This window comes from Triturus cristatus, chromosome 1_2 (assembly GCF_964204655.1).
Source record: "Triturus cristatus chromosome 1_2, aTriCri1.1, whole genome shotgun sequence".
NCBI lineage: Eukaryota > Metazoa > Chordata > Amphibia > Caudata > Salamandridae > Triturus > Triturus cristatus.
This window is the reverse complement of record NC_140580.1, coordinates 840336720-840359440: the sequence shown is the minus strand read 5'-3', so window position 1 is coordinate 840359440 and position 22721 is coordinate 840336720. Positions and strand designations below refer to the sequence as shown.

Sequence of the window (22721 nt, the reverse complement as noted above, 5' to 3'; positions counted from 1 at the left end):
CTTAAACAAGACTGTCTACGTTTTTTCTGATGACAGAGAGGAGGAACATTAGTAGAGGTAGATGAAAAGAATTCCATGTGGAAAGACCATAAATATGAAGAAATATTTGTATTTTTATTTTCAGTAACCTTTATCACATACTGGCTAAACGCTTTGCATTTTATGTACCAAATGGAGTGGCTCAAGGACTTAAAAACACAAGTCATTTAAGCTGGTGACACCTACTCTGTGATCTGCCACAGGAAAGAGCCTAGCCTTTATGCACAGTCTCTATTGTTTAAGTGCAATACTGCCCAATCGGCAGAAAACTGAATGCTCGGGAATCTTCGATTTTGGTAGTTGTGGTAGTAGTTCATTTAGCAGGTTCAAATCGCATACATTTAACAGCTATATTATCCTCTGAGATGGATGCTGCTGTGTCTGCATGCTTAGACAAGCTTTGTTGCGCATCTCCTTTTTAGGCCTAGCTTTGCAGTGCTTAGCATTGCTCGCGCAGCACGAGACCTCTTGTACGGGGTTCTGAAAGCTGACCACACGCTCGTGCGTGTGTTTTTGCTTTCCCCGTGTGCCATTGGCTTTCGTGTGTTTTTTTTAAAAAAATGCAGCACGCAATTGGGCAAAGGCGGGCGCATGTCCCGCCTTCGCTCCGCCCATTCCCGTCTGTGTCTAGCATGCGCAGCAGCGCGCGTTCGCCTCGCTGCTGCACTCCCTCGCCCCCACTCCTCTGTGGTGTGCGCGCACCAATAGTTTCGCTTCCTGGCCCTGCTCCTCTGTGGTGCGCGCGCACCACTGTTTTTTTCCTGGGCTCGTTTTCGGAATGGGGCCTGCGGGTGTCTCTGGACATGCAGGGAACCTCGGCTGCCCCTGCCTGGCTACATCTCAAGCACCTGATGCGCTGCACCGGGATGGTGGCGCTGGGCAACATTTCAAAGGCGCTGCCGAGCGTGTTACAAAAAGCCTGTTCGGCGGAGCTATTAGGGATGCCGGTGGCAGTGTCACGTTATTGGGTGAGCTGCACAACAGTGTATGTGTTAGTCAGGCTTTGATGGCTGAAAAGATGGTGCTGTTTGCCAGAACGTGACTTTTCTTAAGCCCCCCCCCGAATTTGCTGCATGTATGTGGCTGCGCTTGGAGTGGATCAGAGGCACATGCGTGGCGTGTGGGTCTGGCACCAGCAGCTCCTCTGTAATCAGCAGCCATGGCGGGAAATAATTAAAGGCGGGAGAAGTGTGGCTCACTGGTTAGAGGAGGCAGACCTGGAAGGAGAGGTCAGCCCGGGACCAGGGTTCAATTCCCGGCTCGGCTGGGTCTTGAGTCCATAATGTCCATGGCCTCGACAATTCTCGCTCCGGTGCCTACTCGATTCATGGGTTCACACTCTGCGACTCTGGGCAATAGCTTGCTTAATCTCCACAACGGCCCCTCGCGGTGGGATGCCTGGCTTTCACCTTGCGGATGCCCTGCCGGGTTATTTCACAGGGGAATACCAGGACGGGTTCCCTAAGCAAGCGCTTAGAGACCGCTTGGTGATTTGCGCTATATAAATTCCTGTACATTTACATTTACATAATTACGCCGCTTCTGGTCAGACCATTTTAATTGGAGGGAGTCTGCAGCGCGGTGTCTCCGACTCCGTGTATTGTCTCGCAGCTCGTCGCAGTTGAGGTGGAGGTGTGGGAGCCAGGAATCCGCTTTCTGGACACACCTATGTCCGCACACGCTTCCAGCCTGAATCTGTTCCTTTTGTGGGCAGGCTGCTCTCTCTCGTAATACTGGTCTGAGCGCAATCTGCAGCTTGCTCTCTTGTCCTAATAAATGTGTATTACAAATTAAGGCTATTCTATATCAATTGCACAACTACATTTAAAAATATTGTCCCTACAAATGTGTTCTTCCTTACCGATTTTGTGAAATTCTGTGCTGTAGTGACCCTCTCTCAAAACTTTCCAGTAACAAACAAGCACATCATAGTACTGCCACATGGCGTGTAGCCTCTGAAATAAGTGGGGTTTTCTTTAACTGGAATGCCAGGAGCTGCAGCACTACAAGGTTCTCTTAAATACTTATGAGTTCTCACACTGGACGACTTTAAAAGCGGGTACGGAATATAAACAAACATTGACAAAGCCAATAGGTTTCCCCTTTTTGAGGGGCAACTGCACTCTCACCTAACGCTTTTTAAAAATGTTATAGCACGGATTCTGGCATTTGCAGTGCAATAGGTCTCGCATTTGCAAGTTTTAATCTATTGGCATTGTATATGACAACACCTTTTATCTGTTTTAAAAACAAAATATAAATAAAAGGCATTGTCATTTACAATGCCAATAGCTCAAACTCTTGTAAATGCAAGACCTATTGCATTGCAAATGCTTGTTCCATTTGGAATCTCCACATGCATTAGAATGGCTATTCAGGGGAAATCAGTGTTTTCTCCGCTGACCAATAAAATATTTCGGAAGTGCTATGTGTGCTCACTGCCTACTCTTTGTTTGCAAGCACCTCTATGCCAGTTAGAACCTCATTCTACCAGAAATCGAAAGTGTCTACTGGGTACAAAAAACACACATTTCCAAAAGCAAAGATGAGGAAAGTCCTAACAATCAAACATTTTGTATAACACCCAAATCCTGTTCGGAGCTGCTCATGACCACTCAAAGAAATCCGCTTGACTCCATAGCCTGTACAGCTTCAGTGCTCCTTACCCTTTATTTTGCTTACAGTTACTTGAACATATACATATCTTGGCTTCCTTAATTTTAACACCCTTGGTACTCCACGTAAATGCCTCAACTCTTCGTTTGAGCTTCCTTTAATTTTGCTTCCTATTATAAGGGTAATTTTTTTACTTGTCAAAAATTTTATAATTCCTAATTTTATTCCTTGTGGTGGATAAATCGTGTTTGATCAAAATAAAAAAGGGGGTTAATTATTAAGATTGTAAAACTTTTTTTGTGATTTCTAATTTGAGTTCTTTTACAGGGTATATTGGTTTTAGGGACCTAAAATGGATGAAAGGTTGCTTTTGATTTTAGTAGTAAATTCACTTCTAATAGGCCACAGAATACAGATTTTGTTCCCCTACCCTATGTGCATGTTATCTTTATGAAGAAGTGCCTACAGTTTCTGAAAGCGGTTTGTTCCTGTTTTCAAAATTTTGGATATAGAGATAATTTGTAAGCTGAGAGTAAGGAAAGAGGTTGCGGGTTCCCTGCTTCTCTCTAGTTCCAGAGGTGAAATATGGTTGGAGCTCAAATATAGGTATGATGGGGGTTAAACCTCATTTAAACAGTTGATGATAAATTCTGTGGAAAGGTGTAAGACATTTTAAGGAGTTGGTTGTGCCAAATAAATATGTGGAAGTCATAAAAGAAAAAATGAGAAGTTGGCAAGATATGACTAGAGATGTCGGTCAAAATTATCAGATTTTCGTTTTGCACTCCTTAGAACAAAAGGTTTCATTTTATTCTACCTCGTTTTCATCAGCTCAAGTTATTTCTTCCCTTTCATAACGGAAAAGTTGTTTTCTCTATACACACAATCCAGCAGCATGGTACTTTAAACAAGCAAGGAGGAACTTGAACACATCCCCTTTGTCTTCGGTCAAGTTCGCTTTGGGACTTGGCTCTTCTGAGCAACATTTTCCCTGTTGCATCCCCATTGGAGTGGAATGAGAATGGTGAAGCCTATGCACTGGCCTGTGTTTTTCAAGCTTAGTAAGTGGGTGGTTAATCACTGAATAGTTTACAAAGTTTCAACCTTGGTGCCTCCCTTACTTCGACTTTTTTGTGCAACAGAGAGCATTTCTCACAATTAGTTTCGCCTTTTCCAAATGGAAAGGATCTCTAGAGGACACTTTCCTTTAAGACAACTTTGGCATGTTCTATATGCAACATTTTCAAATTCCTTCTACACCATAGCACTTCAAGAACTAGTTCTTCCTGCTGGACCAACTTCTTCAATTCCTGAAAAGCTATCACACGTTCCCTTATGCCTGCATATGAAACCTGCCACCTGTGAAGACAGTACTACTTTCAGGTACAACAAAAAAATATTATACCACATAGAAAATATAATAACAGATGGATGAAATTTCTTTAGGCCATTCAGGAAAACCCTGATCCTCTTTTGGCTCCTTAAAATTTCATGTACTTTTCAGCATCTGTTTGATAACTTACTTCAAATGTCGACTTCCAATGTGGCCTATCCTAAATGATTACCAAGGATATTTCTGGAAAGAAAAAGTCTTGAAAGGGTCAGTTTAAGAGGTTGTTACATCTGCAGCTTCTCTTTAGAGATAATGAATTGAACGTAACTGACAGCATAATGATTGAGTATACCTTACAGGTGTAAAAGGGGCGTTCAAGCATTCCAAATGAAACGCTTAATATAGGGTGGGAATATACTCCCAATTACCCAATAGCATTAGGAGAGGGAAAAACTTCTCTGGGTGTATCAAAAGTGTGCTCTGTGTACATTTTTAAGAATTGGTAACAGTAAGCCTTTCAGATAGCTTTGTTGTCAAGCCAGACCTTAAAATTGTCCCTTCAAGTATGCAGTGGAACAATACAGCTCATCTGGTGCGAACACTGAAACCGAAGTGCTCCTGGGCGAGACAAATGAGTCTGGGGAGGAAAGCCATTGTAACAAGAACAGAAAGATGACTGAGCTAGACAACAAAGCCCACCTTCTCATGTGCAGAGCTCATTCTAAATAATGTTGTCGGAAACATTAGGTCTGCCTACCCCCTCTTTGGGGAAAGAATCCATGAAAAGTGCCCCACCAAGGACATTCTCAAAGGTAGTACAGAAGAAGAAACATACGGTTTCCTGAGTTGGATTTGTATGGCACAGCGCTTGCAGCCACCTGTTCAAAAACTAAACCTGCAGCTGGAAAATAGTGCAGAAGAGAAGATTCTCTTTCTGCACAAAAAACTGCCAAAAAATGTAATTCAGATGGGGGCCAACCTGCTACTGAAAAGAGAAAACGCTCCTAATGCACTCCAACGACAACAGTGTCAATAGCAACAGGCATTCTCCCTTACCACCATCATCACATTGACCACAGTAGCATTAACATCTACGTCATCAACTCAAACAGTCGCTGAAAATATATATATATTTTTTTTAAAAATAATTTTGAGTTTTTCCTAACCAGTATACTAATAAACCAATATTACATACAATAGCATCTTGTAAGAGACCCAACCATCGTTGCACATGTCAGGAGAAACCGGTTCTTCAACATTTTCCCCCTAACTCCCCCACCCACCACCCTCTCTACCCCCAACCCCCTGTCAGTGTGCCCACGACAACCCCCCTTCAGCGTAGGCATTTAGTACCCCGTGTTCCGAGAAAGCCTAACTCAAATCAATAGAAAAGCCACCATCATTGTTCTCAAAGGACAGTAGGCTCCATGTTGCCACCCATATGTGCTCTATGCTCCCACCTTGCCTTCTTCGACAATTCTAGCTGAAAATATTGTTGACAAAAACATTGTCTTCAACAGTATTTGCTGAGCCTGTTTTTTTTTGCCATTATGGGGGACAACCTTGCTACTTTCTGAAGTTCTGGTGCCAGACCAGGAAGAGGATAGCAGTGACCTTACATCTCAGACCGCATGCAGTCCAACGTAATTCAATGTACTGGATTTTGTCCTGGATTTTGAGGTCGTAGTAGGTGAGGACAAACCATAGCATGATTATGGCTACCAGAAATTAGTTACTTTACCTGTAACTCCAATTTTCCAAAGCTGGAATCTTTTATATATTTACATGCGACCCTCCTTTGTTCCCGGTCAGAAACTAATTCATTACATACCCTTCTCACACTAGTGGTTTTAGATCTGAGCTATGGTACCCTCGAGGAGAGTAGGGGAGCTGACACTTCTACCTCATTCACAGAACACAATAAAGGAGAGACGAGGGATAAGGCTGTCTCTGACTCCCTCGAATAGACTTAATCTCACACGACAGAGAAGCAATCAAAAAAGCAAATAAGACAGTACTGGACGCTGTAAGTGGGAAAATCAATAGATATTTTAATACTGCCCTCACACACTCGAAAGTGTCATGCTTCATCATTGGGCCGCATCATACACCTAGGTGCAGACCAACACCTTGGGTGGAGCGCAATTTTTTGAAAAGATGATGAAGAAAAGTGGTGAGGGTAAGGTATAATGAAACAAACAGACAGAACAAACACAAAAGTGTAATTCTGAGAGAAAGGAAACAAATAGTCTCCCAGAGAAAGGGACCAAAAGAAGTGCAGAAAGAGGTATAAAACTGTCTCGGGATTGACCCTCACACTTTATTCTTGTCAACCTCTGGCAGGATTAAAATAAACAAAATGGGGTATCCAGGGCAGGTAACGACCCTACAATCCCCACTGCTAAAACCAACATGTTTCTGCCAGTTTTCTATGTGCCCAACCGGATCACTCTGGCATTCATCAGGGTGTTGGTCCCTATTGTTTGGTCTATACCCCTATTCGCGTATTGTTTACCTTTTTCAATCGGGGTATTACCCCAGCGTCACTCTATTTTGGAATTTCCAAGAGGATAACCATATCTACAACAAAAGAAAAGAAAGAAACGGATCGTCATTTCCAATCTCGTTCTTCTCATGATTATTCTCAATACTCCTTGTATTTCCCACGCATCCCTTGACGTGAAATATAATCTCAATTGCAGCCTCGCCTTTTAACAAAACCATAGCCCCAAAACAGCGGACACCACAACCAACAAAAACCACCTCACTAAGTGTTTGAGTGTCAGAACCTTCTATGTGTATATACACAGATCTTAAACGTTACAAACGGTCCGTATCTATCACCGTGTCTCATTTAGTATACTCCAAGAGTAAAATCACATGTTCTTAGTCAGACTGCTCAGCGATAGTGTTCCACACCTACTGGGACCTAATATACTCACAAGAGTTTACGAGTACAGTTCTGAACCCGGGACAGCGGGGGGGGGGGGGGGGGGTGCTCTTGTCGTCACACTCTGTATAAAGAAGGAGCGTCGCTATCAAAACTCTTGTTTATGTAGAGATAAATTCACACTCGATCATCTTAAACCTGCAGACCAGTCCCATTGTATGGCCATATCCAGTTGCCCTCACGCTCATTTCACTGTTCAACTTGTTCTCAGGTGCGGTACTCAGGGCACTGCAGAACATGGCGGGGTGGCCAAACGACACTCACGCTTCAAATGACTTATTCGTACAACAGGGTTGTCATAAATGCACTTACTACTCCAAAGAGACACTGTCTCCTTACTCCCCTCGTCCGTCCTCCGACGATACGGGTACCTCACGTCAAGCCCCTATTTAAAGAGGCGATGTTTTCGTACACGTTGATCACTGAACGCTCAGTCTGTGCGTTACCCAACGTGCTCTCTGCTTATCCGACATAGAAAGGGGCCCTCAGATCTCTATTGCCCGATTCAATTCTCGTGGCGGCCATTTTAAAGTTCCTGGTCTCCTCTGATCCTGCCTTAATAACATAGCAGAAGTGTTCTTCTCAACTAGAAAAATGTATTTTTCAATGTGCTCACATTTCGAACATTTTTAATGGGTAAGATTTCTATTGATTCTCCCACAATGTAACGAGAGAATTATACAATGAAATGGATACACTTACTAGTTCATCATCTCTTTAGATAAATACCATATGATGTTACCCGGACTCCCAATTATTGTTGCATGATTCCATATAATTGGAACCAAGGGATTCCATCGTTTAGTCCTGTGGTGTGGCTCTTCAATCGTTCTACCCATCTCTGTTCTCTCATTAGAAGAAAACTCGGGATGTCATTTATGTTCTGTGGTATGAATGGTTTATCCACCACTACCCATCTCAGGTCCTTCTCATTGTGTTGATTCTCAAGGAAATGGGCAGTAAGTCTCGTATTGGATTTACCACAGCGTATGCTACTCATGTGTTCCAAAATACGAACTTTTATTTTCCGAGTTGTCATTCCTACGTACAATAATTCGCAAGGGCACTTCAAGATATAGATCACATTTTCAGTATTGCACGTGGTGTGTTGTCTGAGTTCCCAGGGACTATTCAGACCAATGTCAATATTTTTCCCATTGATTGACAGGGGACAGGCTCTACAATAACCACAAGAATAATGCCCAACAACTGGTGGTAAAAGCTGATGGCCAATGCGCAGACTTCCTACGTCCCTATCTAGTCTCGGGCGTGTTGGTTGTGGTGTCCACTGTTTTGGGGCTATGGTTTTGTTAAAAGGCGAGGCTGCAATTGAGATTATATTTCACGTCAAGGGATGTGTGGGAAATACAAGGAGTATTGCGAATAATCATGAGAAGAACGATATTGGAAATGACGATCCGTTTCTTTCTTTTCTTTTGTTGTAGATATGGTTATCCTCTTGGAAATTCCAAAATAGAGTGACGCTGGGGTAATACCCCGATTGAAAAAGGTAAACAATACCCGAATAGGGGTATAGACCAAACAATAGGGACCAACACCCTGACGAATGCCAGAGTGATCCGGTTGGGCACATAGAAAACTGGCAGAAACATGTTGGTTTTAGCAGTGGGGATTGTAGTGTCGTTACCTGCCCTGGATACCCCATTTTGTTTATTTTAATCCTGCCAGAGGTTGACAAGAATAAAGTGTGAGGGTCAACCCCGAGACAGTTTTATACCTCTTTCTGCACTTCTTTTGGTCCCTTTCTCTGGGAGACTATTTGTTTCCTTTCTCTCAGAATTACACTTTTGTGTTTGTTCTGTCTGTTTGTTTCATTATACCTTACCCTCACCACTTTTCTTCATCATCTTTTCAAAAAATTGCACTCCACCCAAGGTGTTGGTCTGCACCTAGGTGTATGATGCGGCCCAATGATGAAGCATGACACTTTCGAGTGTGTGAGGGCAGTATTAAAATATCTATTGATTTTCCCACTTACAGCGTCCAGTATTGTCTTATTTGCTTTTTTGATTGCTTCTCTGTCGTGTGAGATTAAGTCTATTTGAGGGAGTCAGAGACAGCCTTATCCCTCGTCTATCCTTTGTTTTCTGTGGATATAGCACGACCGCCGAGCCGTAGAGACATTAAGGGGCATTACCCCAGAGTATTAAATTAATCCCGATTAAGGTTTAAATTGAATCTAAAATGGAGGAACAAGGCCTCTCCTATGGAGATGAGGCAGCAGCCAGAATTTTAGCATGTCCGCCCCTGTTAGGGGATACTGCACTTACACAGGCAGTCACACAGGTGGAGGGTTGGGATGCACTTACCAAGCTAAAAAGGACACAAGTAAAAACGATTTTACATGGTGCTATACTCACGGAGTATCTGAGAGCAAATGCAGCCCCTGGGGGTCTCCTAGTAGTCAAAGAACCTCTGATTTTCTTGGAAGATTCTACGTTCAGAAAGAATTGGTCATTGATAGCGTGGAGATGCTCCAGAGATTGGCTGATACTTATTATAGAAACAGCCAAAAAGATCTCAGATGAGCTCTTAATTCAAATACAGGCGAGCGAGGATGACTTGAGAACACTAATCCAAATCTCTGTGTTTAAAAAGAAATTGGAGGAAACAAATAAAATAGTCAATGAATACAAAGACTACTTGGTGAATTCCAAAGTTCAAAAACTCCAGAAAGATCTGAAAAAATTCTCGAGGGAGAAGGTTTACCCATATACCAGTGACGAGTATGTTAAGAATAAAGAAAATATAGTGACACAAAAAAAAAAAACTCGTCAGAATACAGATCACTCTAGCTCAGGTAGTGAGAGTAGTGACAGTGACTACAGACCCAGATATAGGGGTAGAGGGTGGTCAAGAGGATACATGCGACCATACCAACATGGGCCACAAATGGGTTTTGGTTGGCCTCCAATGTACCCTCCGTTGGGCCCTCCACAATTTTTCCAGAAAGAATATCCGCCTTTTTTAGAGAGAGGCAGGGTAAGACAGTGAACACAGAGAACACAGAGAGTTCAATCGGACGACTTGAACCAGAGGATAACACGCAGCAGGGACCAAGCATAGTCATGAATTTGAACAAGATAATCCTGACACCAATACAAGAGAGAGTGCTAGCAAAAGGGTTAGGATTTGTAGCCACTAATCAACCTGACAGTTTCAAACTTAAGTCTGAACTAGCTGGGTTCTTTCGGAATATACGTTTGAGAGTTTTTTTCGAAGGGAAAGAATCTGCTGACAAGGGGAATGACACAGGGTTTAGGAAGAAGTCGACTTTTGTTCCCACCCTGAACCAGTTACCCCCAGAGGTGGGTGTTTTTGAACAGGCAGTGCTCAGAGAGTTAGACCTATCGAATTCAATAAGAAAGAGAAAACCTTTCTTCAATCTATCTACAGCGGAGAACAAGGCCCTCAAAGAACTTAAGGACGAGAAATCAGTAGTAATTAAACCAGCTGACAAGGGCGGGGCGATAGTTATCCAAGACCTAGATACCTATAATGCCCAATGCCTCCTCCTTTTGGATGACAGGAGGAATTATACCATCCTAGAGAGGGATCCTACAGAAGATCTTAGGACTCAAATTGCCTCTCTAGTAGAGGAAGCAATGACGAATGACTGGATTATCCAAAAAGAGGCAATATTTTTGTGCAACCCACAGCCAACTGTACCTTATTTTTACACCTTACCTAAGGTACATAAATCTACACGACCACCACCAGGGCGACCCATTGTTTCTGGCGTAAATTCAATCCTGGAACCCCTGTCCAAATATTGTGACTTTTATCTTCGTCCGATTGTACAAAAGATGCCTGCGTACCTGAAGGATACTAGAGAGGTACTGAACCTCATTAAAGAGCTGGATTTTGATGTAGATAAAAACTTACTAATTGGGCTGGACATAGAATCTTTGTACACGAATATCCCCCAATAGGAGACCCTGAGGGTGATTGAGAATATACTTTTTTCAGAGGACTGGAATTTCCAGACACCAAGGGCTTTTATACTGTGCCTCTTGGAATTGGCGCTCACAAAGAATTTCTTCAAGTTTGAGGATAAATTCTATTTACAGACCCACGGTACATCCATGGGGAGCTCTTGTGCCCCCAGTCTGGCGTGTCTTTATGTATCAAAGTTTGAGGAAGAAGTCATTTTTCAACCGTCTAATCCCTTTCAGAACAACATAAGGGATTGGCATCGGTACATAGATGATGTTCTTATCATCTGGCGGGGAGACAGAGTTTCGGCAGATACCTTCCTTACCTGGCTGAATCAAAGGAATCCTTTCCTGTTTTTCACTGAAACGATCACAAATGATGCCCTCCCCTTCCTCGATTTGAATATCAAAGCCGAGGGAGGGCTTCTGATTAGTAATGTGTTCCATAAAGAAACTGATGGGAACAATTTACTATCTTTTCTGAGCTTCCACCCACTATCTTTGAGGGAAAACCTTCCCTACGGACAGTTCCTGCGCCTCCGCAGGAACTGTTCCCATGTAGAGGACTATAAAAAGGAAGGAGAAATTCTAAGTGAAAAACTCAGGAGCAGAGACTATCCCGAGATTGTAATCAAGAAAGCTCAAAAAGAGCTAGGGATTCTAACAGGGATGTCCTTCTAGAAACTAACACGAGAGAGACAACGGAAAGGAGTATTTGTGTTACTACATATAATACTTCCTCGAATCACCTCAAAAAAATCATCCAGAAGAAATGGCAGATCTTAAATTCGAATGGGCTGAACCAACCTGTCCCCTTATTCGCATTCAAGAAAAGTGCAAGCATTAAGAACATAATTGTGAACACACGCCCGAGACTAGATAGGGACGTAGGTAGTCTGCGTATTGGCCATCAGCTTTTACCACCAGTTGTTGGGCATTATTCTTGTGGTTATTGTAGAGCCTGTCCCCTGTCAATCAATGGGAAAAATATTGACATTGGTCTGAATAGTCCCTGGGAACTCAGACAACACACCACGTGCAATACTGAAAATGTGATCTATTTCTTGAAGTGCCCTTGCGAATTATTGTACGTAGGCATGACAACTCGGAAAATAAAAGTTCGTATTTTGGAACACATGAGTAGCATACGCTGTGGTAAATCCAATACGAGACTTACTGCCCATTTCCTTGAGAATCAACACAATGAGAAGGACCTGAGATGGGTAGTGGTGGATAAACCATTCATACCACAGAACATAAATGACATCCCGAGTTTTCTTCTAATGAGAGAACAGAGATGGGTAGAACGATTGAAGAGCCACACCACAGGACTAAACGATGGAATCCCTTGGTTCCAATTATATGGAATCATGCAACAATAATTGGGAGTCCGGGTAACATCATATGGTATTTATCCAAGGAGATGATGAACTAGTAAGTGTATCCATTTCATTGTATAATTCTCTCGTTACATTGTGGGAGAATCCATAGAAATCTTACCCATTAAAAATGTTCGAAATGTGAGCACATTGAAAAATACATTTTTCTAGTTGATAAGAACACTTCTGCTATGTTATTAAGGCAGGATCAGAGGAGACCAGGAACTTTAAAATGGCCGCCACGAGAATTGAATCGGGCGATAGAGATCTGAGGGCCCCTTTCTATGTCTGATAAGCAGAGAGCTTTCGGGTAACGCACAGACTGAGCGTTCAGTGATCAACGTGTACGAAAACATCGCCTCTTTAAATAGGGGCTTGATGTGAGGTACCCGTATCGTCGGAGGATATATACACATATAGAAGGTTCTGACACTCAAACACTTGGTGAGGTGGTTTTTGTTGGTTGTGGTGTCCACTGTTTTGGGGCTATGGTTTTGTTAAAAGGCGCGGCTGCAATTGAGATTATATTTCACGTCAAGGGATGCGTGGGAAATACAAGGAGTATTGCGAATAATCATGAGAAGAACGAGATTGGAAATGACGATCCGTTTCTTTTCTTTTGTTGTAGATATGGTTATCTTCTTGGAAAATCCAAAATAGAGTGACGCTGGGGTAATACCCCGATTGAAAAAGGTAAACAATACCCGAATAGGGGTATAGACCAAACAATAGGGACCAACACCCTAACGAATGCCAGAGTGATCTGGTTGGGCACATAGAAAACTGGCAGAAACATGTTGGTTTTAGCAGTGGGGATTGTAGGGTCGTTACCTGCCCTGGATACCCCATTTTGTTTATTTTAATCCTGCCAGAGGTTGACAAGAATAAAGTGTGAGGGTCAACCCCGAGACAGTTTTATACCTCTTTCTGCACTTCTTTTGGTCCCTTTCTCTGGGAGACTATTTGTTTCCTTTCTCTCAGAATTACACTTTTGTGTTTGTTCTGTCTGTTTGTTTCATTATACCTTACCCTCACCACTTTTCTTCATCATCTTTTTAAAAAATTGCGCTCCACCCAAGGCGTTGGTCTGCACCTAGGTGTATGATGCGGCCCAATGATGAAGCATGACACTTTCGAGTGTGTGAGGGCAGTATTAAAATATCTATTGATTTTCCCACTTACAGCGTCCAGTAGTGTCTTATTTGCTTTTCTGATTGCTTCTCTGTCGTGTGATATTAACTTCTACCGCATTGGCTGAATTCCACGCTGCTTCAAATTAGGTGGATGTGCCTCTAAACAAGTACTGTAATCCATGCCTATGACCACTTTAACTCAGTTTACTGCTATTTAAATATAATGTGGATTCCCAGCCTGACGAGGAATGATTTGGAGTTACAGTAAAGTATCTAATTTCTTATTACAAGTTTCAGTAGGAAAAATGTGTTTCGCTAATAACTTTGGCACTGTGGGAAAGTGCCCTTTCCGCATGGCTGCCCCATAACACTTTGACAGATAACTGAGACAATTTGACTTAGTGTGCCCTGTGTCTCTGCCAATCAAGTTCCCAGGGCCTGTGTTCTTTTCCTAACCTGTACCATGGTTTCCACAATTGGCACAACTCTTGCCTACCTGTAAGCCGCTTGTAAGGGGTAATTATGGTACCAAGGGCATGGTAGCCAGGGAAAGGCACCTGAGGGCAGCCGCATGTTATTCCACCCTCGGGGATCTCTCACCATAAACATACACCACTGCCATTGCAGCCTGCATGTTGTGCAGCTAAAGGTGAAGAGTTCACATAGCACACACCCCTGTATGCCATGCCTGCCCAGCACTGCATGAGGCCTAGCTATGTCACCCTTAAGGCAGGGTACCCTATACCTCATGTGAATACCTATCTGCATGAGTAGACAGGTCCCTTTAATATCTAAGGCCATTGTCAGAATAAGTGCCCAGTAAAGGCAGCTAGAGTATATGGTCTACAAACTGGTCATTACAAGTTTCCTAGCACCATAATGGCTTTACTGAATCCTAGGATGTTTGGTATCAAACATCTGAGAATAATAAACCTTCACTGATTCCAGTGCCCGATTTATTATTCCATGCGCTCGGGGGTCCCTTCTAGAGGGGACCGTGACCCAAACCAACCACTGGGGGCTTCCTGACTGGTGAACACCAGCCTGCCACCACAAGACAAGTTTCTGGACCCCTGGGGTGGGAGCCTTCGCCCACTGGGCCCAGAAATAAAGCCTTTACTGGGCAGGGGTGTCCACACCTCCCCCAGGCGAGATGATGTAATTTGAGAAGTCATCAGTGATGTGATTTAACATGCCATGAATGATGTAATGTGTAAGCAGTACATGGCAGGAGTGAAAGTTATAGTTTGCTCAGTAAACCATAACTGGTGAATTTCACTGGCTTTTTGTTATTTATATACTGAAAAAAACTGATATATATTAATATTCACTCAACAAAAGGAAAACTTTGCTTCCAGAAACTACAAATATTTTAATCAGCTCTTCAGACAAAGACATGTTTTGACCAACAGTCTTTATCACGATTAGTGAGTCCATCGTCTATTTCCCTTTGTATTTACAAGCCCATCCCGTTCATAATGGAGCTTTCCAGGAAATGTAGTATGTAAACAAAAAATGTGATAAAAATTGATTTTACACACAAGTTGAAACAGCAATAAATTAAAGCACATTTACTCATGGTTATTGTATCTCACATTTCTTCGCATTTTATCTCTTCATGTTGAACTGGTCTCTCAGGCCTATTGTGACTGAGTTGGCCTGAGACATACTGGAACGTTCCTTACTGCTAAAGTTATAGATATAAGCTTAGTGCTCTATGTGCAGTAACTGCAATCTGTTGTTAATGCAGAGCACATTAAAAAAAATCCCATTGACGTCAGTGGTCATAAAGTATGTGTGTAACAGCACAATAACTTTTATATTTAAATTTGAATATTGACCTCATTGATCAGTGTCTCTCAGATTTTTATAGATTAAAATATCTTGAAAATTGGGAGTTCTTGGAGTGCAGCCTTTTTATTACTCACAACTAGAGTAGGAGGTTCATTCACCATAAACCAGACACAAAAAGATGCAGTGATGGTGTAGATCAGGCGTCTCCAACCTTTTCTGTCCTGAGAGCTACTTATGTTCAATGAAACACACTGAGAGCTACTAATATTATTAGTGTTGCATAATTAACTCTTCTCCCTCTCATCTCAACCGTGTCGAGGAATATGAGGCAGGTATCCATGACACGCGTATTAGTGACCGCAACGTCGTCCAGACAATCCTGATGCTCCATTTTGCTAGAGATGTTCATCAGTCCCCATGAGAAGCTTCCAATGAGGACAGATCTTCTCACTCACTGTCAGGGTCAACTGAGGAGCATAGACCCCAAACAGCTCAACCTAGTTATTTGGCACCTGAAGTTCTAGAGTATGGCAATGTCAGCCTCCCAGAGGAATCCATGCTTCTACTATATGAGGCGCATAAACTCACCAGGCGTGCATGCTGTGCGGCCAAGTGGAAAAGATATGTCAAATACTGCATCTCCAAAGAAATAGAACCCTTTAAGGTCTCTGTACAGGATATTATTTGTAAAAGGAAAGGTTAGCATACAACTCTGTATGCTTACATTTAGCTGCAATTGCAGCGCTTATGCAAAATAGGGAATATTTGCCCCGCTTCAAAATTCCTATAGTGAATGCCTTCATGGAGGGACTCTAGGATCAATTGTACCTATAATGCCCCTGTTCCCGTAGTCTTCACTTGGCAATAGGTCGCCCCTTTGAATCCTTTCACTACTGTAGCTTACAGTTTCTGTCATGTAAGATGGCTTTCCTTGTAGCAGTAACCTCAGTCAAAGCGTATTAGTGATGTTCAAGCCCTACATATACAGGAACTTTTCATTCAAGTCCACAAGTACAGTGAGTTCATTAGGAATAAGGACACGTTTCAGACCAAGATAGACTCACTTTTCCACGTCAGTCAGACCATTGAACTGCACATAATTTTCCTACAACCAGACGTGATAGAAGAAAGGGCCTTGCACCCTCTCAACATAAACAAGCATTGACATAGCCAATAGGTCTCGCCTTTGGGACCTTATAAGAATTTAGTTATGCAGCACAATATCCTTTGTGCAACAACATTAACTGTTGCATGGCTAAACACTTATAAGGTCCTAAAGCAAGACCTTTTGGCTATGTCAATGCTTGTTTGGGATGAAAGCGGGCCTTTTTTACAATTGGTTTCCCTGGTATTCCCAGAAATATTGCCTTCAACAAGCACAAATACATGCAGTCTCCAATACCTTGCAAAACACCTATACAGTGTGACATTAGAAGTTAAAAATGAGCCCGATTTGGAAATGTGGCCACTGTTTTTTCGTTATCTGATTCGCTAATGGAGTCCTATTTTATTTTCGGATTTAGCACTGTTTTCTTTCCCAACTTTGACTGTTTTCAAAGACAGCCAAGGGATATGGATCCCATTTTTCTAGCATGCTTGACTAAAACTTATATTATTTTACACTGATGCCGTGGTATCTCGCATTTGAACGAGCAGCAAAACTACGTTTCAAGGCCAAGAAAGTCAAGTAAAGGGTTCAAATGGAAGTACAGAGCCGTTTCTCCGGAAACAGTTATTATATGGACATGCACCCCAGGACAGTACATTAGTTCCATAAGCCCTTTAACTCTTATTCCCAAATATTGGTCTCTTCTTTCAAAAACAATTAACTATATTGTTGAAACTTGCAAGCATAAAGTAGTCTATTGCAGAATTTCATTTGTTTTGCATCATGTATTTGCGAATCCAGCAATCATGTCTATATTATGGAAAAGAAATATGCCCCAGAAAAAGGCAGCATTGTTTTGTGATGTAACTACAATACCGCTTTTCACAGTGAGTCTTCGAATACGCGTGAGGTAGAGCTGTTTTGCCTTCATCATTTAATGTTTCCGCAGGGGGCATTCATAGCAGTTTAAAATACCTGCTTCAAAGCCATCTTCTGTGCGTCATCACAAAACAATGCATCGCCTTAAAACAGGTGTATAACAGTTATGAACCTTCGAATTTGTAGAGATCTCCTTAAATCTTTCAGTTTCCGTTGTACCAGGTAAAAATGACAATAAAGAAACACGCAATAGGCATCTAACTGTCTCCACATTCTGCGGGGGAGTTCTGCCGAGTAAAGTACACATTTCCTGATGAAATATACAGCGCCCACAAAGGGGAGCTTTGTTACAGAACCACCTCCCACCATGGTTCGTTTGGCATCAGTCACAAAAGAGCACATGTTGGCAGGGGCTGGGATTTCGAAGAAGCTGCACAGCGCATTCACCGTGGGCTCCCCCGCTCGAGATCAGACGGACCCGGTGGACTCAGAGAAGACCTCGGGATGAGAAATTTAACTTGTATGCAGGGAGTCACAGAGGTGGGACTCTGTGCGCTGTGTCACACTTAAGGAGAATTCGCATGTTGGACTTTCGAGGTAAAGTGAACACGCAACATTTGATTATATCGAAAAATCTGCTATTGAAGTAGTGAACTAGTGCTGCAGGCTACCCATAACAGTGGGATGTTAATGATATTTCATTAACGATGTAACTCTCTCTGTGTCGTTCACAAAATATCCTGAGTACATTACTGCTTTTGTATTACACGGTTAAAAGTTGTCGCGCGGAAAAAGAAAACGTTCTTGTTGGCATTTGGAGAATCCATTTTTTTAAAATAAATGTTTATGCACGACGACACAATACCCCTCGCGCTGAAGGGAAGTCTCCAGCAAGGCAGCGACCTCAGACAATGGGCAAGATGCTTGTCTCTCGGTGTCCCTGTCAAGTGGCTGGTGAGTGGATGAAATGCCGCCTCCTGCTGTTTAAACCTGTGCCTCATCAGAGGACAGTCTGCTGGCATCAGGTGCAGCAAGTGACTAATTATCGCCTTCTGCTGGAACTAGCATAAGCATTAATGCAAATTAAAATATGCACACATTTATTTAAATGTGCTTTGCAAGTACTTACATCGGTTTCCTTAGAAAATATTCATAAATGTAAATGACCTATTCGCCCTCAGAGCAACAACAAAACATTTTTAGACAACTTTTACCGATTGTCTTGAATGTTCTCTGTATCTTCAATGGGCCTGGTCAATTTTGAGGATAAAAAGTGCCCCGAAGTCATCTCAATGCCTTTATGTTCCTTTACCATGCTTCTACCTCTGTGCAATGTGTAGCGATAATTTTTTGAAGCACACGGTCTGTATCGAAAACATCCTTTTTTACCTTAATACAAGCGTATCGCACGTTTGTCGTGACAGCTTTTGTGTTTACTATGAAAGCTCTTCTTTTCCCCTCAAAAATCCAACATTTCAACAACACTTTAACTGACACGCGAGTGGTGCACGCGGGCCACAGCGAGGCATCTGTTTTGAATTATCGCGCACACGTCTGGGCACGATAATTCAAAACAGATGGTGCGTGTGTGGGTAACCGTAAGCAATAGGCCGTGGGCGGAGCAAAGGCGGGACATGCACCCGCCTTTGCCCAATTGCGTGCGGTCTTTCTTAGAAAGACGCATGCAAAGGCCAATAGCCTCTGACCAAAAATAAACCACACGCACAAGCGTGTGGTCAGATTTTGAAGCCCCCTTACAAAGTCTCGCAGAGCAGCGCATGCGCGGTACTTCAGGCAAAACGTAAAAAGAGGGCTTACATGCTAATAGACTGAACCGAGCCTTTTGCAAAATAAATCTGCTCTCTGTGGCCTTTGCCAAATCCCTTCAAGAGGCACCTAATCTCTAAACCTGGCTATGCGAGACGAATTAAGCGCTTTTAGACTTGCAATGCTAAGATTGAGTGAGCACTTTTCTTGCCCCCTAAGCCACACTCAACTCGCAAAAAGGATGCCACCATGGCTTTCCTCAGTCACATGCTCCTAGCTAACGTCCACAAAGCTACCAATTAGTCAACACAACACACATTCACTAAACACTACTGTTTGGACATTCTAGCTTGTCAACAAGCAATGGTTGGCCAAACTGTACTAAGGACTCTATTCCAAACATCTATATTATCTGCCCACTAGCCACCGATTTGAGGGACACTGCTTTAATGTTCTTGCAGAGCATACCACACATGCTACATACACAAAATGTTATCCTTTAAGGTTTTATCCGTAGCAAGTGGTACTGTAAATTCACATGCACCCACCCTCCTCCCTGAAAGTTGGCAATGATCACAGATGTTTCTCTTTTCATTACCCTTATGCATCACAATGCACAGAACGCTTCTCTACAGCACCGCAGTCCACTTACACTACTCACATTCAGGATGGAAAATGATCTGAGGTGTAGCCTGTGTCCTCATGCATTTTGGACTAAGGAAGGAGTGACAACAGATCTTGTGACTCCTAAGTTCTTCGAACAAACACAAGTTGCAATGTCTGCGTAGGATGGGTATGGACAGAAGTGGGTCCCTTGCTTGCTGTGTCACTGGATTCAAGCTAGCGTGGCTGAAGAGGGGTGATACCCCGAAACTGGTCCCAGGATACCCGTTTCCAGTCCAATGAGGACCTGGCTTGGCATTTCAGGCTGGACTGTTCCCATGAGGGGCAGGATCAACACTGATTTGCATATTGCTGGGTCCAAACTCGGGTGGCATGGTGAGCAAAAGAACGATGGAATTAACCCAGATCTCTTGACTTGGGGCGATTGTTTGATTTGTTCAGCAGTCAGTCTATCATTTGTTTGCACAACTAATTTGCGGAGTCACGCCTTTATGAAACTGTAAAATCACAGCTAACTTGTGGAATCCTCATGCTTGCAAAAAGAAACATTTTTGCCTAAAGATGTATGTACTACAGTGATTGGTATAAACAGCTTACAGTTGATAAAATAGCAACTGAAAGTTACATTATATTAACAAAAAAGGTGCAGGAAAATTGAACGAAACAAAAACAGGGTGACCTTCGTGTCTCTTGGAACCATTCAGAGCCGCAAGATGCAACAAAGGAGGGAACACAGCAGGTGATCAGACAATAGAAAGACAGTTGGTAAGAAAGAATAACTAAGGAAATGGGGGTTTCCGATAAATGGGCAAGGAAAAAAAGGCCCACTTTTGAAAACATGAAACTTATTGTGGAAAAATCTTAGGACACTATTGAAACTTTGAGAGGTTGTGTGGGGCTGCCACTGAGGAGAAAAGAGTGGAGTGTTAAGAAAGGAAACAAATGAGGAATATTCAGTACAGCTTGTAAAGGTACACCATTTTCCTTTAACCCACTCCCTTCGTTCAATCTCCCTTTTTTCTCAATTCTCTTCCCATGTCTCCCTCCCATTAACATCTTTCCTTTCTCCCCACCCAGTCACATTTTACCACCCAACCCCCTTTTTCCAAACACCTATTCCTTTCTTACAATCAATCAATTGTGAATCGCGCTACTCACATATGATTGTCTCAAAGCGCTGGGGGGGTGGGTGGGGGCGCAGGTGGGTGGAGCTCCGAGTCAGCCGAAGAGCAAGGTCATGAGGCTCTTCCTGAAGGTGTGCAGAGTGGGGGAGCATCTGATGTTGATCGGAAGCTCGTTCCAGGCCTTTGCTGCTCTGGTTCTGTGAATGCTCTGGGTTTCTGCGAGGGCTAGGTCGTCGGAGCTGAGGTTTCTCTTGGGTGCGTGGAAGGAAACGCTTTCATTGAGGTATTTGGGTCCTGTGTTGTGGAGTGATTTGTAGGCATGGACGAGAAAGCTTGAAAGTTACTCTTCTCGACAGGGAGCCAGTGTAGGTCTCACAGATGTTGGGTGGTATGTTCATGCCGTGGGATGCCGAGGACGAGTCTGGCTGCGGCGTTCTGGATGTTCTTTAGTTTGCGTAGCAGGGATTTGGTGAAAAGGGCTTTTCCGTAGTCCAGTCTGCTTGTAATGAGTGCGTGGGTGACGATCTTTCTGGATTCGTGGGGAGGTCCATTTGAAGGTCTTGCAAAGGATGCAGAGGGTGTTGAAGCAGGTGGAGGCGACGGTGTTGATCTGGCGGGTCATGGTGAGGTAGGAGTAGAGATTAATAACGAGGTTCCGGGCGTGGTCTGTGGGGGTGGGGAGGTTGCCGAGGGCGGTGGGCCACCAAGCTGAGAGTGTGGGCCCGAGGACGAGGGCTTCTGTCTTTTCAGAGTTGAGCTTCAGACAGCTGCTGCTCATTCAGGATGCAACGTCTTTCATCCCTTCGTGGAAGCAGAGTCTGGTGGCATCGGGTTCCTTTGTGAGGGAGAGGATGAGCTGGGTGTTGTCGGTGTAGGATACTATTCTGAGTCCATACTGTCTGACGATGGCGGCGAGTGGGGCCATGTACATGTTGAAGAGCGATGATCCATGGGTTACTTCGCAGTTGATCTCTGTGAGTTTGGAGAGAAAGGGCAGGAGTCTGATCCTTTGGGTTCTGCCAGCGAAGAAGGAGCAGAGCCAGTCTAGGGCGGTTCCCTGTATGCCGGCGTCGTGGAGTCTGGCTGTGAGAGTGCGATGGGAGATGGTGTCGAAGGCTGCAGAGAGGTCTAGTAGGATGAGGGTTGCGGTGTGGCCTTGGTTGAGGAGCGTGTGGATGTCCTCTGGTGGCGAGCAGGGCGGTCTCGGTGCTGTGGAATCTGGATTGGGATGTGTCGAAGAAGGCGTTCTCGATGAAGTTTGTCAGCTGGGGGTTGACGATCTTCTCGGTGACTTTTGCCGCGGAAGGTAGGAGAAAGATGGGTCGGTAGTATTTCAGGTCCTTCGGGTCTCCACAATGTTTCTTGTGGAGGGGCTTGACTTCTGAGTATTTCCAGTCGTTGGGGGTGTGCCGGATTGGAAGGTAGCGTTGATGGTACGTCGTAGCTCGGGTGCTATGGCGACGGCGGCTCTGTGGAAGATGTGTGGCATGCAGGGGTCTGTGGGGGCCCCTGAGTGAGTGCTCTTCATGGTCGTGGCGAGATCTTCAGTGGTGACTGGGTCCAGGCGGCGATGATAGGCTAGCTGTCGTTGCTGGGGTAATGGGTGGTTTCTGGAGTATGTTCCATACCCTTTCTTCCCACCTAAATCCCTTACCTCTCCTGTTTTCCACTACTACTTTACCTTCATCATTCTTCCCCCCCCCTTCTCATTTCGTGCTTCACTCTTTCTGAGTTCTCTTTTCTTACCTACAGAGCCCTTCATCCTCCCACCTGAGCCTTCTTTTCCTCTTTCCCCTACAGCAGCCCAGCTTATTCTCAACCTTTTAACATCCTTAGCTGCTTGCCATACTTTGTTTTGCTTCACTTGTCTGCCTTTTTTCACCTGTCTGCTTTTCTTCACCTTTCATATGTTCTCCAGTTTGGTTCATTTCCTACCCATAATTCTGTTACCAAATGTCCTCACTCTCGTTTTAGACCTCTTTATACATTGAAGTGTTTATCACACATTTGTTTTTGGAA

General features: G+C 43.6%; 1 protein-coding gene across 19 annotated transcripts in view; it reads left to right on the top strand.

The window, feature by feature from the left end:
* The window catches only part of EIF4G3 (eukaryotic translation initiation factor 4 gamma 3), a 1568346-nt gene that overhangs the window by 585415 nt on the left and 960210 nt on the right, over positions 1-22721 (top strand). The window lies entirely within an intron of this gene.